We start from the raw sequence: 19,210 nt of genomic DNA, 5'->3' as shown, positions 1-19,210 counted from the left end.
TCACCGCTATCGGTACATTCCTAACTTTGTGGGCTACAGGACTGGCGTCGTTCTTGAGTATAATTTTGTGTTGGAATCTCTCCAGTTTCCCACTGTGCCTCCAAATACCTTTGGATAATTTTCTTTCCACTTCGACAGATTGGGCCATGTGTCCGGTTCTGTGAGCAGGATCTGTTCTTTCCCTCCTGGGTCCAACTTTATTCCCAAGTCACCCTGATCCAGCCATCCCAGTACAGACGGTCCCCTCTCTGAGACGTACAGTTTACACAGTGCTGAACGGCCTCTGAACTCGAACTTTAGGAGCCGGAAGCCCACCATAGGGATGCGGTCGCCATTATATGTGACTGGTCGGATGTCCAGTTTCTCCAACTCAGGTCCTAGCTTAGGTCTGAAGGTGTCGTCCCACACCGCTCTTTGCACAATGGTGTAAGGGGAGCCAGTATCCGCCACCAGGCTGATGGTTATTCCACCCATCTTCATTTCTAGTACTGGTTTGGTTGTCCTCGTCCCCTCCACGCTCAATACCTGGTCATATATGCATAAGACCGTGACTACTTCTTCATCGTGGGTCTCGTCCTGGTTTCCCTCTTCTTGGTCAACGTATCGCACCACATTCCTTGACAATTTCTTCCGGCACACTTTCTCGTAATGGCCGATGATGCCGCAGTGCATGCACTTGGCCCTGAATGCGGGACATCTTCTGTCGTGTGCCTCGTGGGACCAACTCCCACACCTGTAGCATGCCTTCTTGGTGTCATTGCCAGCTTGTTTTCCTTGCTGTCCCGTGCTGCCTTGCCATTTGTTGGGTCCTTTTTGCGCGGGGCCCTTGTACTTCTGGTCCCTGCGAGGTTCTTCTTCGTATACCTTGTTTACCATGGTACTGGGTGCTGTGTCTTTCTTGGTAGCGTCGGCGCACCTGCGTGCAAGCTCTGCTCTCTTGACGATGACCATCACATCTTTGAGTGTGGTGTCTCCACTTGCCCACAGCTTGTCTTGAACGTTCGTGCTGGAGGTGTGCATCACTATCTGGTCTTTGATAAACTCTTCCTCCCACTCTCTGTACCTGCACGTGGCCGCTAGTTTCTTCAGGGCCGCTACGTATTCCTCGATCGACTCTCCCGATCGTTGTTTCCTCTGCTGGAAGTTGAATCTGTCGACTGATACACATACGGTGGGTCGATAGTGTTCATTTAGGTCATCAATGGCGTGGGCATACACATCATCGTCCGTGCTATCTCTTTGTTTGGGCACCAGGCTCTTGTATATCCTGAGTCCTTCTGGTCCCAGATTTAATAGTAGTATGCGTTTCTTCCTTTTGGAGTTGAATTCCTCTTCATTTTCATCCTCCAGGACTCCTATGAAGTTGTCTATATATTCTCGCCAGTCCTCCCACTTCATCAGTGGCTCTCCTGGTTTCAGTAGGAACTGGACCGGCGCTATGGCGTACCCCGCGGGTGTGCTCATCTTCTCTCCCTTGCCTGTGGATGCCCTGTCCGCTTTGCTGGTGGGGCTGCCTGGGGTGCTGTCTGCTTCTACTTTGTAGGGTTGCGCCTGGGGACTCTTGGTGTCAGCCCCCTCCTCCTGCTTTGTGGCTGCCAGCTCGCTGCCTCTAGTGTAAGAGGTCTGTTTGGGTTTGGCGCGCTTTTCTGGTTAGTACGCAGTCTATGCGCCGCCCTCCTGCTGACTTCTCTGTTCGGGCAGTTATGGGCTCTGCCACGCTCTTCAGTTTTTTCTTTGTGTGCACTTATCTTTGGCCTCGGTCCTGGCTGTGATCCGTTGGCGCTACTCGTGTCTTGCGTGGCCTCTCCAGTTCTTGCTGCCACAGGGTCTGTATGTGCTGGAGCCTCCGTGATTCTCTCTCGAGGGTTCTGGTTGCGTCCCGACCTCGTCGCCACTGTAATGTTGCTCCTTTATAATAAAACGATGACCCAGTTGTAAGGTAGTACGTTTCTTTATTTATTACAATTGCTTAACTGAAGAGCGCCGAGCCGGCGCTGTGTCTATCTCGGAACTCGCGCTTCCAATGCTGGATGCGCGCGCATCTCCTAAGATGGCCGCCGCACGTCACGTCATGACGTGACGTGCATCAACTAGTAAGCGCCACTACAGCGTAATGCAGTTTTATTAGAAATATTGTGTAACAAGTGTAATGTGAAACTCCCAATGAATGAGAACTACGCTGGTGTAATTTAAATTTCACCCGGGCCTAATTAAAATGTAAACACAATCAGTCAACACGTATTTCTCTGTATTTCTGCCTTTTAGAAAAATGTGCTGCTTATCAGACTCCCTGGTGTGTACACTACCAGTCTCTCGTGGAAAAAGAAAAGTATCTGCAATAAGAGGAAACATCTGGATTAGACAACATAATTATTGAATTAGATCACAAAATATCAGTAACGATGAGTGACCAAGTTCTGAGCTCCGGGGATATTTACGTATCTCCAATGAACACTAACATGCCTCATCTTTATTAGCATAATAAATATGTCATATAAATGCAATGTCTTGTATTTTACGGGCTATTTTAATGAACTAAATATTTTGATGTCATTCATGGTCCAATGGTAAATCGAAATTCGAGCAATGAAAAAGCATTATTTATGGCGCTTATTTGCTTCATGTTCATATATACATTTTGGGGCTCCATGGTGTGCCTCCCACGTCATACTTTTTAGTATAGTTTTTTTGTTATGTATACATGTTAATTCAATACTGGATAGAATTCCTAGGTGAAATTCGCATCTTTTTCTTCAGATCTACCAGTTGTTTGGCTGATGAAATTTTCCACATGTGCGCAAAATATCACAGATTGTTACAATGGTGCATTATATAGTTTTTAGAGATATGGTATATTAATCATGCTGTACGATGGTGTGTGCCTGGCCTTTTCTGCATTCATGCATATTGATGCATGTGCGTATCTGGGTGTGTGCTTGTACATTAGTTTGTGCATGCATTCGTACACGCATGTTTGCTTTTTCACGTGACGTGCTGAGGTCAGCTAGCGATCTCTACACAAGTAGGAAAACGAAATCGGGAAACTAAATCTTCATGAGACATCTTTCTAATAAAACAATTCACATAAAAGTATTATTATTACTGTTGGAATTATGGTTCTGACCATGTGTTAGTTATTACTGCTAAAAAGGTTGCTTATTATGCCCGTCTTTCCCATTGCATCATCAAATAAATACATCTGTTGAAATTAGGAAGCTGACAACATAAGGTTTGTGAATGATAGCACCATAGAAGAGCCAGAATAGCGTGAAAATAAATTATAAAGTTGAATACTTTAAAATCGTTGAGTGCGGATGTTTCCATAGGAAACAAAAACTATCAAGTCATAAATGAAGGTCGGAATGATTCCCACTGTTTGCAGGGCCAGCAAAGCTTTGCAAAATAGCGTTTGGAAGAGAATGGTCAACCAAGATCATTATACGGTCAGAATTAAATATACCGATTGATGTTGATTTAGCGTAAATCTCATTAAAATTGTTGGGGTGCATCATAATCACATGTAGAACGCATCCACATATAATCATGCAATTATTGTTAACATGTGGTGTTACTATTGTGAAAATCATTAACAGAATGTGACGTACTTTAGTTATGGGTAAATGTCATTGAGAATTCACATAGAAAATAAATGGCAGAGAAAAATGGACAAGCACTTGGCAATTGAATTTTAACAATTAAATTTTATGAGTGTTTAACAGAGATAAAATGGACATATTGTTTATTCTCTTTTAATTCTGTTTTTTATATATATATATGTCTTTTATTGTTACGGTTTTAATTGACTAAATAATAAACATTTACTTACTTACTCTAAATGTAAGTAGCAGGAGCTCGTGTTGTGTAACTGAAAAATATACGTATATTGAATGTCCTTATTAATTATGTAATTTTGCATGTAGGTAAATGTATTATTTGAAATGCTAATAATGGTTATGAAGTCGTATTGATGAAAAGGGACATATTTTATGTTTGCTGAAGTCCTAGGCCTGACATGCAAGTCCCTGGAAATTCTTGCTTTAATAAATATTAGTTGAATTTCATGTGCATTGCAGATTCTGTTTTGTAACGTTTCCATTGCAGTTGGAGAATACATTCTGTAGGAAAAGTAATGTCTTTGCTTTAGTAAGCTAGGCAAGGAGAGAAGAAGTTACAACCGCCTGGTTTGGGTCGATATAGGAGGATGTTGTGCTTCCCACAGGAGAAGGCATGAGAATCAAGAACAAATTGTATTGAGAAAGGTACTCCGTCGACATTGTGGAAAAGTACCTTCAGAACTGTACCCAGGATGGAGGGCGTGAGTCGAACTGCACCTAGGATAAGGTTATCCCTGAATAACTGGTTGTTGGAGTTGGAGACAGGGTGCCACTCTAGTCTTGCCTTCTGAGAGAGAGCATCTTAGAACAAACTCTGTCTTCTGTAGCGTCATGCTACTTGACCCATTGATCATGGAGAGACTTCTTAGGGAGACTCCATGTGCTGACCCCTTTTCCCCTTCTTTCTGAAAATGTTTATTTAGGGATTTCCCTTTACAGCTAGAGTAGGGATAGATTCATGCCTTACACTCACCAACCCTCAATGCAGGGAAATTTGGAGTCATGCATCCTGATTTTCTGTATTCTACTTCTTGAATTATTTGTACTGTCCATGCTGCATCGTTTAAACTAGATGCACAGATTTAGCTTTTTGCTGATTCCTATGTACTTCTAAACTCTTGTATTGATGTATCTCTATGTTCATTTATTTTTGGCTGTGCAATAAATCAACTAACCTGAAGATTTTTGTCCATGGCTTATTATGTATCCTGGAGTGTTATTGCTAATCAATTGTTTCTCTAATGACCCCCCACAGTTTCATGCTGCTAAAAAGAGCCATTGGAGTAAGCCTCTAGAGCAGCCTATAACTTATGGGCTCTGCCCTTTCAGTGTCTTTCCATTTCTTATTGTTATTTTTACATATTATTCAATTATACCTTTCAATATATTATCTCTCATAAAGGTGTGTGTTGATTTAGCAAGAAATGCACATAAAAGAATTCTTGGTGTGCGCATTTTCAACTAATTCCCTGTCCTGATGCTAGTCTTAAAATCGGAAGACCAAGCGTACAATCAACATAAGTCCCAAGTAACATTTGATTTCCATAAAATGTCAGTCCTTTCTGCAGAAATGCCTTCAGAAACATGGCTATAACAGTGCATCATGTTTTAAAGAGTTAGTAAGGCAGGTGGACCTGCACATGACCTCGCTAGCATCAGACCCTGCACTGCATCATATTAAGTAGCCTTTCCAGTAATCATGGCTTCTTTGCAAAAAAAATAATAAAAGATTACAACGTTGTGTCTTTAACAAATGGGACTCAATGCAAATGAGAGGATGGTGCACATTCTTTCAGAGATAATTTAAAGCTGATCACATCCTTAGCTGTTAGTTATGGTTTCTTTTCTGTCATGAAGTTTACTCCTTGTCTACCAGCCAGGTGAACAACAAATAGCAAGAGAATGGAGATGAAGAAACAAGCACTGAGTAAACTATTTGTTTACTAGTTTGTTTACTCATTTTATTGTAGCGCAATATATATTCATCCAGTTGCTTTGATTCACTCATCATGTAAGATCTCCCAAAGCGGATGGTATGCTTACATAATTAAAATAGGGTGATCTTGTGATGGTACAATATACTTTTTCTGTAGGTGTGAACCTTCATCTCCAGAGGGTGTTAGGGTTATAAATACACACGAGAATCAGGTTTTTTATATTGAGGGCATCCACAAGTCATGCTTAGTATCTTGAAACTGATTATACTTAAACCTGTTGTGCCTTATAGTTTTATACAATCAAGAATTGCTATCAAAGGAAACAATACTAAACACATTTTCGAGTAGAGCACATATAATTACCCTCTCAGCAATAATCATTGTTCATAACGAATGTATCAAAATCAATCTATCACACACACAGAGCAATGACGCCTATCCAAAGCGAAACAGTTGACATCAATCACAAAGTGTTTTTACATTACAATACACAACAATCATGAATCAAATAATGAAACAAATAACAGTAACCCTAACAAAAATTATTCACACAAGTGTCTCCCCTATACTTCTTGGAGAACCACTAAGAGGCAATCTAAAAGGTGCAACACTAAATAGCTATTGCTGGTTAGCCTGACTCTAGTGTGGAACAACACAGTTCCAGAAAATCAATGTTATTTCAAGATTCCTCCACATAAGTGTTGACGCGACCACGTTTCAGCCTTTTCTTCTTTGGCCTCTTCAGGACAAGGTTAAATACAATACAGAAAACAAAAACATTATCACAACATTACTTCTAGCCACAAATTAAGAGTGAAGCACACAGACAGAGTGCGGTGACTGCCCAATCCACAGAGGCAACCAAACGTGCGCCAGTGCTAGGTGAAGCCACTAAAGCGTCAAGATTACAGGAATAAATAAAATAATCACTAAGAAGTCGAATTGGAACACACTGCCTCCATAAATTACTGATGCTTACCTCCCTCTCTCTTGGTCGGTACGTCCGCTACTCAAATTGCCTCAAGCCATAGTCTACATCAATGACAAAAATCCACAAAATCACAGAAATCCTGTAAATACAGAACAGTCCTTGACACACGTGCCCAATCACTGAGGTAAAACAATCCCCTCGCTTACACACCATGGTACCAGTAACTGCCCTCAATAAGCGCTGAGCAAACGAACACTTACTTTGTGAATGCTGAAACAAATCAGCCGACAAATCCTCACTAGTTCCACGTCACTGCGTCCGTTCTTGTGCAATAGCAACTGTGCTCACATACGTGAGGTGGCTCTCTACCCTATGTCTAATCATAACGCCCGCACAAGCAGGGACGAAGAAATAGGACTGAGTCTAACTGTGGCTAAAACAACTAGAAAAAGTTAAATGGAGTCCAGAGGAGAAACACGTATCGGGTGCTGTAAAAGTATAAATAAATAAAGGCGGCCAACATCCAGAGCACAGACAAGACAATAAATGGCAATAAAGTAGGTTCTAGAAGAGAAGCACGCCCGCCATGAACTGCATCCTAAATCCCGGAATGCAATGCAAAATGTAAGGGTGGGTCTAAAAATGTGAGCAAAAAGCCTCACGGCAAAACATATTCAAATAAAGCTCCATGCACGGATGTCAGGTAGAATCCAGAAATAAATACTTAAACAAAGATCCCCTTTGTAAATATCAGTCGGTGGCTCAATACATAAACCACAAACAGGGGAAATAGGACACCTCCAAATATGGAGCGCATCTAAGGGGGCAAATATAAAGTGATATAAAGAGACTACCCTCATCGCCTATGCACCCAATTCATAAAGGACCTAATCACACCTCGTATAATTGGACAGTCCCACCACTACATGTCCGCTCACTCAACATGGAGAAGCAATCTATCTCAACAATACATAAATCTTTACATACATATATATACATGAAAAACAATATAATCTATATGGTGACTAAACCTGAACATACAACATCATAAAGGGGCACTTTCAGGCCCCAAAACCGTGGCACAGCATTTTTACAGTTGCATTTGCAACCTTGTTTAATCATTTACCACTTATAACTTGTTTTCCTCCTTTTACATAGTGTTTGTTATCCATTTTTGAGTTCAACACGATTTGCATCCACATGCAAAGAATAGCAATTTCCCAAGTTTCTCATATTCGTGCGGGGCCATCCGAACCTCTCCCAAGAACACGAACCAAAGCCAAATCGATTGACAAGGAGTTTAATCAAACCAACCCAATGCATTTCAGACCAACACGGTCCTTCGTCAGGGGTAACTGAAATTGAATCATTAAACATACATTAATTATCATTGCGCTCATATTTTAAACGCAATCTGATACGTTTCACTGTTAAATTATTATTAGCTCTGTTCAAATAAACTACCAGTTTGACTGCAGACAAGCTCTCTGAAATACCTCCCTTCTCTTTCGCTCTGACAATGATGAACATGCTGTTTTTTCATGTACAACTTTTTTTACAAAAACTGCAATTATGTACACATCTATTCACTCATGCGCCACTTTTCTCCATTGTTTACTTCATTTTCCTCTTCTACAAATCGTATTTTCTTACCGGCTACTAGCTTAATAATTTCCTCCCTCGATCTGATGCAAAACGCCATTGCTTTCAGACCGCCCGACTTTAGAGCTGCGTGCACGCCGCATCTCCCATAAACCCACACGTTAGCTGCAGCAAATTCATCATCTGAGATGGGTAACGCCTCCTTAGTTAACCTACGGGTACTTCAACTACCATAATGCTCGTCATCGTTTCTTTGTGATACCCAAAATGGGTGTCTTTTCTGTGCTCACTAAATAAATGCCATAAATTACTTTATAAAGTGCTAACAACAATAATTTTATTTTGATCTCTTTCATGTTCATCATGACAATTTCAGTCCTTTATTGACATCCCAAAAATAAACGTGCTCCATGGACATTGATGTTCCGCTTTGAACATAAGCATCTGCATCTGATTTTATACATACACACATATATACATGATCGAGAATTATAGACTCGCCACTACAGTTCCCCCGCTATCCCTGATCAGAATGGGGGTCCACAAGCGTGCCCGAGTCCTATATCCACTTGTCATACAGTCCTTAAAGTTTAGATTAGAGCCAATATCTCATCCCGGTCATTCAATCCTACACTTGACGTGTGATATCTTTCTATCAGGCACGCTTCTAGATGGTTCAACTTGTTTTGTAGTGCTGTTTGATTCGGTGCCTTCACCACCGCCAGAATAGACCATTCCAATTCATTCTCCCCATGGCCTTTTTCAATGTAATGTTGGACCATCGGCCCCCAACAGTCTTGCATTGTATGCATGACTTATGCTGCAGTATCGGCATTTTAGCAGCCTGTGTCGTCTGCCCGATATATGTTTTCTGACATGGGCAGGTCACACCGTATACTATGTTTTTGTGTTACAATTTGAGAAGTACATTTGTTTATGCTGTTTCTTGTGTAGCTCAACAATTTTAGAATCTTTGTCTGCGGACATGCCGCACAACTATTGCATCTGTAATGCCCTATCACTGTAGGTAACCCCAAGAGATCTCTCACATCTGTTGGGGTTGGCTTCTGGCGGTTAGCTTTAACAAGACGGTTTCTCAAGTTTCTGCCTTTTTGGAAGGCGAACAAAGGTTTGGGGATTTTGAGATGTTCTATTATCCTCAAGTCCCTTAGAAAAATCTGTTTCACCTTATTCACCTTGGGATTAAAGGTAAGCACACATACCAATTGTTTGGACTCTGGTTTACTTTTAGGGATGAGTAGATTTTCCCATGGGGTGTACCAGGCTCTTTTAAGCGCCCCTCTAATCAAAATTCTAGGGTACCCTCTAGCACTCAACTTCTCTTTTAAGAACTTAGCATTTTTAACATAGTCAATTTTATCAGTACAATTGTGGCGGAACCTCAAGAACTGCCCATAGGGCAAATTGTCCCTGAGGTTACGCGGGTGTCCTGATATGTAATCAAGAAGGGTATTCCGGACAGTTGCTTTGGTATATAAATCAACCTCCAACCTTCCTTCTTTGTCAATAATCCATACATCTTGGAAATTGATCCGTGTGTTACTAGCTGTTTTTGTGAATTTCAAGTCTAACGTCCCTGTATTCACCCATGCACGAAAAAGTTCCAATTCTTCCTGTGTCCCTTTATATATCATGAACACATCATCGATGTAGCGAACCCACTCAAGAATGTTTTCTTTGAATGGGGTTGCTTCATCGAAGATGTGCCTCATCTCAAACTGATCCATACCCAGATTAGCTATCTCGGGAGCGAAACAACAACCCATCACTACACCTTTAACTTGTAAAAATAAATCTGATTTAAAGGCGAAAAAGTTGTTTTTCAAACAAATATGTGCCAGGGCAAGTAAAAACTCAGCCGGCACTTGATGAGGTCTTGGACGTTTATCCAACACCATGGTCATCACTATCAAGGCCTCATCCTGTGGTATGTTGGTGTGATTCACTCATCATGTGAGATCTCCCAAAGCGGATGGTATGCTTACATAATTAAAATAGGGTGCTCTCGTGATGGTACAATATACTTTTTCTGTAGTTGTAAACCTTCATCTCCAGAGGGTGTCAGGGTTATAAATATCAGGTTTTTTATATTGAGGGCATCCACTAATCATGCTTAGTACCTTTAAACTGATTATACTTAAACCTGTTGTGCCTTATAGGGCAACCCTGTTGGGTAAAACATATATCTCCATATGTATATACTGAATAGATATCATATTTAGTTATAGTTCCCACCTGCACTATCTCAAACCGACTGAAACTATCTCACTTAGAGCAGCAATTTGCTTTTCCTGACTTCCACATTAGTTTGCTCATCAGGTTCTTAATTTCTGCTTAAAATGTATGTCTGTATTATATTTGGCACAGTGCCAATCTTGCATTTCTCTTTAACCCAAGTTTGGCACTGTGTCCTTTTCCAGTTCTCCTGAGGTTGCAAATATTACCCAAAGACCAGTCACTCGGGGAAGAGGCAGACTGAAAGCGTCATTGTGTGCACAGACTTCTTCCTTGCTGGGCAGTAAGCATTGTTACCTGGAAAAATTAATTTAATTTTGTTCCTGAGCAACTGCTGTGTATTGTGTGTTTCTTTCATTGCTCCTGGGATGGTGCAAAGGGTTTTCCCTTGCAAAATGGTGCTGTGACTCAAATGGAGTGACATGTCACACCAGTAAGTGAACTGAATACCTTGCCGCCATGAACCTTTAATGCTTAGAATATAGTTGGCAATGAAACAAGGGACTGAGGAGTAACTACAGTTACTTCTTGTCAGTAATGTTAGCTGATAGTGGCTGAGGACTCAAGGGCTATCGTAACCCATGCAGAAGAGCCTGTGCAAGAGGGAATTTTTTTAGGGGACCCCAGGAGCAAAACCCTCCTGGAGTATAGTGAGGGGAACATCTGATTGGCAGGTTGGACTGGGACAGAGGGAAATGATTTTGAAATGTGCACAAGTGTAGTAAGTTATTGATCAATGATGGTGATGTGCAGATATGTTTTTGATACATTTTGCATAGGGCGGTGTTTCTTTGAGTGATGCGTAAAAGTGTCAACGGCTGTTGATTTCTTTCTCTCTCTCTGTCCACTGCCTTACATTGTTTCTTTGCAGGAGACATTTTATTGTGTTTCTCTTTCAGGGTGTAAGTGCAAATTGTGACTAAAAACCACATTTCATGAAAGTGGATCACTGAGGAAACAATGGTAAGCCCACTAGAAATTTGCTTAAAAAGCTGGCAGGAGAGAAAGGTAAAAAGGATTATCAACAGATGGCCCTGCGGCTCAAGGTAAGGAGGAGACAAATTGTCAAAAATATGTAAAAAGGTTTGCACACTAGTGTGTACAGGGAGAGGGAAGGGGCAAAGTGTAGCTGACACCCAGTCTAGATGTGTATTGAAGACAGGCTGCATACACATAGAACTGTAAGAGCAGAGAAATGCCTATGTTCCAAAAGTGACATTTATAAAATAGTAATGTTAAAATTACCTTTGCCAGTAAAAAGGCACTAAATATGAGAGGAGTAGGCATCACAGTAGTGAAAAACAAATTTGTGTGTTTGACACCACCAGGGAATGTAAATCTTAAAAATACCTTTCTCGCCTTTTAATTATACAGCACCCTACCCTATTAGCTACCCAGCGCCTGTCTTAGGGGTGGCTTATATGTAGTAGCAGAGGAGTTTGAGGTTTGGAAAGTAGTTTTAAATTTAAAGTCAAAGTAGCAGTAAACTTCACACACAGGCCCTGCAATGGCAACCATGGCACAGGTTTGAAAGGCTACTTGTGAGGGTGGCCAAAGCAGTGCCGGAGCCCATTACTACCATAAGATTCACACTACATGAGTGAATTACAATGGTGTTTAACTGCTAAAAAGAGAGCTCTCCTTTTATCTCACTGCAGAAAATATATTTTGGCTAACATGGAGTCTGTGGTTTTAAATAGAATCAGTTGAGTTCATGAGCAGCACCAGCAAGAGAGCTTTAATATCTGCTCAGCACCAACTAGTAACTCTTATTTAACAAGGACTATTCTTGTGGCCTTTTCAGTGCACCATCTAGAAAACAGAGACAACTAAAATTAGGATGGTGGGAGTAATAAGGGTGTAAATCTAGAAACAATAGTTGAATAGAGTGAGGCATGCCATTCACCCATGCAATGTCCAAACTTTTTGCTTTCTCCCTCCCATTTTTTGTGACCTCTTTATGTTGATTTTAGGACTCTTGGCACGTTACCAAAGCTATTCAGTGCTAAAGTGCATATGCTCTATGTTTAAATTGTCATTTTGATTGATTTGCCATGATTGGCATATCTGATTTACTGGTAAACACCTAGCAAATTGCATTAGGCGTGCCCAGGCCTATAATTCAAACGCTACTAGTGTGCCTGCAGCACTGATTGTGCCACCCACACAAGTAGCTTTTCAAATGTGCCTCAGACCTGTCACTGCAGTGTCTGTGCACATAGTTGTAAACTGGCATTTTAACCTGGCAAGTGCACCCACTTGCCAGGCCCTAACCTACCCTTTTACTATATGTAAGGCACCACAAAGGTAGGCCCAATGCACCCCCATGGGCAGGGTGCAGTGTATGTGAAAGGTAGGACATGTACCAGTGTGTTTTTCATGTCCTGATAGTGAAATACTGTGCATTTCTCTTCCACATGTTAACAAGGGGCCTGCCTTGAAATACCTTTCAAGTGCAGATTCCAAAAGGAAGATGATAGGAAGTTGGCATTTGTACTCCCAGAACTCAGAATTTAATAACTTCTTTCGGTAAAGGTGGTTTTAAATTATGTGTTTGGAAATGCCACTTTTAGAAAGTGGACATTTCCTTGCCTTACTATCCTGTTCCTTTGCCTGCCTGTGGGATCAACATCTGGTTTCGAGTGACAGCTGGTTTGTTTGTGCATACACTCTAGACACTCACACAAAGGGAGCTAAGGTGTGCCCTGCATATCCTGATGGATCTTACTGAGCTACAGTGGTGGAAGTAGTAGACACTGACACCTGAATAGGGCTGTGTCTGCCTTTCATAATGCTGTCTCCACCCCTGTAGTGGGACTGGACCAGGGAGGACAGAACTGGTTCTAGTAAGGCACTAAAGAAATTTCTTTGGAGTTTGCAAACTTCAAAGACTAAAACTGGTACTGGGGCTCTGACCGCTCAACTTTAGAACTCTTTTTGACTAAGCAACCAGCCAAGAAGAAGAGCTGGGGAAGTTGTCAGGAGGGACTTCCATTTTTCTGTGTGCTTTGCTGTGTTGGCCTGCTGCTTGCTGATTCTGTTTTGGGCAGTGAAATGACTGGACTGAAGTTTCTTCAACTTATTTTCTGAGTTTCTCTAAGGGCTTGAAGAAGAGCTTGCCTCCTGTCGGAAGTCTCAGAAATACTCAAGACTTCAAGTTCATCTGCCAGCATCATGGGATACTGGGGGCTCTGCACGTCACATCGTCTACTTTGCATCACAGCCCTGACGCCAGTGCTCCTGACTTCAACCTCACAGAGTTTGACCCGCAACACATGTGACTTCAAGGGCCGATGACTCCTGCAGCGACCTCCGGAACTGACACCTGCCATCGCCTGCCACCATTGCCACTTTGGAGCTCATTCTAGGGTCCATGAAGCCCTGCATTTCCAAAGTACTGTTTGCAGGTCTTCCCAACGCCATAGCTGCCCACGACCTCACTGTCAGCCTGAACGTGGCTAATGAATTTGAGGAGCTGTAATTAAAGGTAATACGTATTTTGGGTACTGTACGTTGGATTTTTATTGTTTTGGTCTTATTTTACAAAGATAAGTATTGGCTATTTTTCTAAAATTGGTCGGATGTCATTTTGTTGTGTTTTCAGTGTGTTCCTGTGTACATTGTGCAAATGTTTTGCACATTACCTCTGAGATAAGCCTGACTGCTCATGCTAAGCTACCAAGCGGATGAGCAGGGGTTATTTTAAAAGTGTAACTCCCTTATCCTGACTCAAAGGAAGGGTCCCTAATTGGACACTGTACAAACCTGCCAAATAGGGACCCCCAGTTCTAACAAAGTTCATTCACTTTCCTCTTCTTTAAAATACCCATTTTATTCGGGACACAATGTGGCAGTTTTCGTTTCAAGCCTGATGTTTCAGTAGACTGTCTAATCGCAGTAAGCGGGTGCCACTCAACTGCCTGCACTAATGTAGGATTGGTTCCCTCCCTGCAGTGCATCATTAGAGGTGATTCTACCTTCAGTAACCCAGTAAGGCTCCACAAGGCAATAGCTTGCAGTGTGGTGCAGTAAATTCATTAATACTGTGGGAGCAGCAAAGGGGCCCGATTCACAGAACTAACTTAAGACAAAATCCTAAACTTACTACTATTTTGGAATTCACAGAAGGCACTTACTCATTTTGGTATTCACAGAAGGCACTTACTCATTTTGGTATTCACAGAAGTTAGGAGTCCTAACTTTAGGACTCCTAAATGCCTTCTTTGAATACCAAAAGTTTTAAAGTTAGGATTTCTTCTCAGTTTAGGAGTAGTAAAGTCGGGACTCCTAACTTTAGTACTCCTAAATTCCTACTGTGAATACCGAAAGCCTTAAAGTTAGGATTTTTCTCAGTTTAGGAGTCCTAAAGTTAGGAGTCATAACTTTACTACTCGTAAACTGAGAAAAATCCTAACGTTAGGACTTTCGGTATTCACAGAAGGCATTTAGGAGTCCTGAAGGATACATGTTAGAACATTCAGGATATTGTTATTAGTAACTTAAATACATTTAATAGAAATCGAAGAATTTACATAGTGGTTGCAATTAAATTCTGTCCTTGATTCGGACCTCCTGGAACTAGATTGGACACAATGGTTTTGTTCTAGGTCCAAGGCTGAAAATGATTGACCCCCTTTATGGTGCATACCTTTGTAGGAAATATGCAGGGTGGGTTTGTCTAACTGAATAAACATTACCAAATGGCACAGCATAGATAAGATGGAGGATAAGGATACAAGAGAAGAGACAAGAGTAGGGTTCAGTGTTATTCTTGCTGATGCCAAGAGACGTACAGAGGGAACACTGCTACATGAGGAATGCTTTCCAGGAAAAAGAAGGATCAGAATAGGACAACGTGTAGAGAGAGGGATGATCACCCTATTTGCAGAACACCCAGCCCACTGTTTTAAGATGAAGGTATCAGACACGCCCGAGGAGAATGCCATGTTTCCACCGAAGATAGGAGATAAGGAGAGTGTTTTCCTAATTTTACTATGGATATGCCACCCAATTTGCTGGGGATATATCTCCTCTGCAAGATTTTTGCAACATTATATTTTTCAATAAATGTGATGTACTTACAAGTACCTGAGCACAGGTTAGAATTAATTCTCAGAGTGCAAACTGCATGGTGAGCATGGTGAGCATTGGACTAGGCCTACAGGAAGAGAGAGATTATTTAGTGCCACCTTCAGGGCCACTGAAGCACCAGGTTGTACACTAAACGCCTTCAGGACTAACAAAGGACAAAGGACTAAGGGCCAGATGTAGGAGGTCATTTACTGACCGGTAACGGCCGATTTCGGCCGTTACCGACCGGTAAATGGGTATTTGGTATGTAGGGGGCCATTTTTACAGATTCTGTAAATTTACCGAATCGGTAAATTTACCGTTTCTGTAAAATACCGAATCAGTATTTTTACCGATTCGGTAACGGCCAGATGTAGGTGGGACTCTTCAGAGTCCCTAAGGCCATACAGATTCGGTATTTTACCACCCAATCCAATTGGGTGGTAAAATACCGAATCCAGGTGTGCATGCACATGTGTGCATGCACACCTAGCCATGTGACAGACAGACATGCCCTTAGGGCATGTCTGTGTGCCACATGGCACACATGCCCGTCTTTGGGGTGCTAGAGGGTGTCAAAGTGACACCCCCGAAACCCTTGCTGGAATCGGTATTTACCGAATTGGTAAATACCGATTCGGTATTGCCCATTGATTCCTATGGGCTTCAAGGCCCATAGGAATCAATGGGCATTACCGATTCGGTATTTACAGAATCGGTAAATACCGAATCTTAACGATTCGGTATTTACCGATTCTGAAATACCTACATCCCCCCCCTCTATTTTACCACATCTTAAATACCGAATCGGTAAAATTCAGTATTTAAGAAGTGGTAAATAAGAATTACCTACATCTAGCCCTAAGGATACTAAATATCCATTGGGACTTGTTCATGTGTTGAGAGATGATTAATGATGGTGTTAGACTGCAATTGTGATAAGCTGGAGGGTAACCTGGCCTAACAGAGGACTAAAACACGGTTCTAGAACTAGTAAACTGAGAGATTTAGGAAAAATACAAAAATGAGGCAGGATTGTTGTGATGCTTGAAACAGAAAGGATTGTTGAAAACATGCTCTCCCCATAAAGTGACACTTAAGGAGAATGCTGAGTTCCCTTATGTACATCATTACAGACTTCACCTCAGGCAGGGAGGGAATAAAATGTAATTGACTCCCTCTTACTAAAGGGTTGTCATGTAGTTCTTATAAACCTATATAGGATCTGCACGTTTAGAGACCATAGACTGTAGGATTGGCATCCAGACTGATTCCAGACCCCCCCCCACGTGGTATGTTCGCCTGTATACAAGCTAGCTCACAGTGCCGCTGTAAACTCCTCTTACCAAGGAGAGAATAGTTCTTGGCAAGTATCGAACACGACAACCCTGTCCCATCAGGGATCGTGGAAACAGTACAGCTCTTTTCACTCAGTCACTCATGCTCACTTTGTCTCAGAGAAATTCACATAAAAGGTGGGGATGTTTTCAATAAGCATTTATTGAACCAGCGTCATTCTAGTGTAAAATAGGTGTGCTGAAATAACTATAATACGGAAACAGATATAAATGATTATAAGCACCAACTGAGTAAAGGATGGTAGATTTCTACCATGGTGCTAAAAACAATGAATATATGCAAGCATATAAATACATGTCAATAATAACGCTTACTCCTATGATGGAACCCTAACTAGATGTACCTAAGTGTACCTAGCATGTATGTAGGTGTGGAGCCAAGAATTTCCCAAGGCTGAAGCCAACCCTGTTACCTAAAGTGATAGAATATCTTGGTTTTGTGATGAACACCTTGCAAGGGATATCAGACCACTGCAAGCTGGTGTATCTGTGTACAGGAACCTCAGCGTCTCGTGTCAGTGTGTCAGCATGGAAGTCTTTCTCCTCTGCTTGCCCTAGCAAAGATATGGTGTATATGTACCCGAAAGGTACCCTCAAGGGTTCTACCGTGCTGTGTCACGTCGGCCGAGGATGACGGAAGGGATGACCTTTATACATAGTTATTATGCAGAAGATGGTAATCCTGCTGTGAGTCTGAGAATCCTCATGCATAACAAATGAGGCTAGATTTCTGGGAAAACCATATGACATTTATACTGCACCTTAACTAGGCAAAAGGTCAATACCAAAAACCGATATGTAGTTCAAAGGTAGGGAGATGTAGGTGAAGGGTTAGGTGACTACCCAGGCCTATATTGGGGTACATTATAAAACATAACAGGGTATGATAACAAAAAAATACTTGCACCTGTAGGCCTATTATTTCTCTGCCCAGAGGCAAAACAGGAAATATAGGGTTTAAGCTACATAAACAAACCTGTGATTCCTTAGAGCCTGTTGCACCTGACACCAATACTATATTATCTTCTATACCTGTAGATGCAGAGTATTTTTCTCTCATCAGTGTTTTTCAGCATTAAAGTCCATCCACAGGGTGAGGACCTCTTTGCCTTCACCCTAAAAGATACCCAGTAAATCTTTTTCACTTTGAATTCCACAGTCTATTACAAGCAGGAAACAGAGACTTGGACTGCCTATACCTGAAAGGGGGTAGTGTAATCTTGTAGTACGCTGATGACCTCCTTGTGGCGTCTTCATCACTTGCGACCTGTGAAAAAGACACTGGGGCTGATTCACAGAACTAATCTGAGACAAAATACTAAATGTACTACTTTTGGTATTCACAGAAGGCATTTAGTAGTAGTAAAGTTAGGATTTTGTCTTAAATTGGTGGTCAGTTCTCAAAATGGGTGGAGCCATTTCCCACAAGGAAGAATGATGCAGCAACGGTTGAGCAATGCTTGGTGAAATATATCATACCCAGGTTTGGGGTCCCCCAGGGCATAAATAGCAATGGCAGGGGTGACTTTGGGGCTGCAGTTATTCACAAGGTATGTGAGTGCTTGGGAATAGAGTGAAAAATTCATGCCCCATACCTCACCAAAGTTAAGGATGTGTGGAGAGGGTGAACTCCAAAATGAAAAAATAGCAATGGTTAGTGAAGACACCTGATGCAACAGGCCTGACCTGGCCTGATGCTATGCCTTTAGGGCTGCATACCATCTGGTACATCTCTTTTGTCCCCTTATCAGGTGCTGATAGGGCTGCCTATGTCAGTGGGTGTGAAGTTGCCTCTCACAGTGTCCTAAGCAGCACTAGCATTTCCTACTATGCTGTACAGTTGTCAGCTGTCTTGAGGCATCAGCTTCTTCAGGTGAAGGAAGCTGTGCCCCATCCATCCTCAGAGCCCACACATCCATTTAAAACTAGAGACATGGTCATTGTGAGAAAAATAAAAGATGTTTCTCTTAGTTCTAGGTGGAATGGGCCCAACATCATGCTCCTTGTATCGCAGACAGTCTGGAGCAGGTTCATGGGGCAAGATGCAGAGCTACCCCACCTCCTCAGACTGTGGTACTGAAATTGATGTACATCTGCCACCAGAGGAGCTGCACAACACACCAGAAAAGGAGAAGACAGATCAGACCATTCCCAAGAGCCAAGCTGAGGGCCCATGATCAAGTGTCACTGGGACAGTGACACCACCTGATGCAAAGTAAGGTGATGGTCTGCACCCATAGAAAAATACACTGAAGAGGACAACGCAGGACACATCTGTGAAATTGCCCCTGCGCAAGACAGCTGCAGACCAGGAGAAGAATCAGATTGCACACTGCATGCCTTTACATTACTGACATTTGCAGAAAGTGCCCTGGAACTGAGTGACTGAGACACACTGTAGAATCATGCATTGCATAGTGCAAACTATATTTGTTAGACACT

Source organism: Lissotriton helveticus, chromosome 8 (assembly GCF_964261635.1).
Source record: "Lissotriton helveticus chromosome 8, aLisHel1.1, whole genome shotgun sequence".
Lineage (NCBI taxonomy): Eukaryota > Metazoa > Chordata > Amphibia > Caudata > Salamandridae > Lissotriton > Lissotriton helveticus.
The sequence above is the reverse complement of the archived record's forward strand: the minus strand, read 5'-3'. Positions refer to the sequence as shown.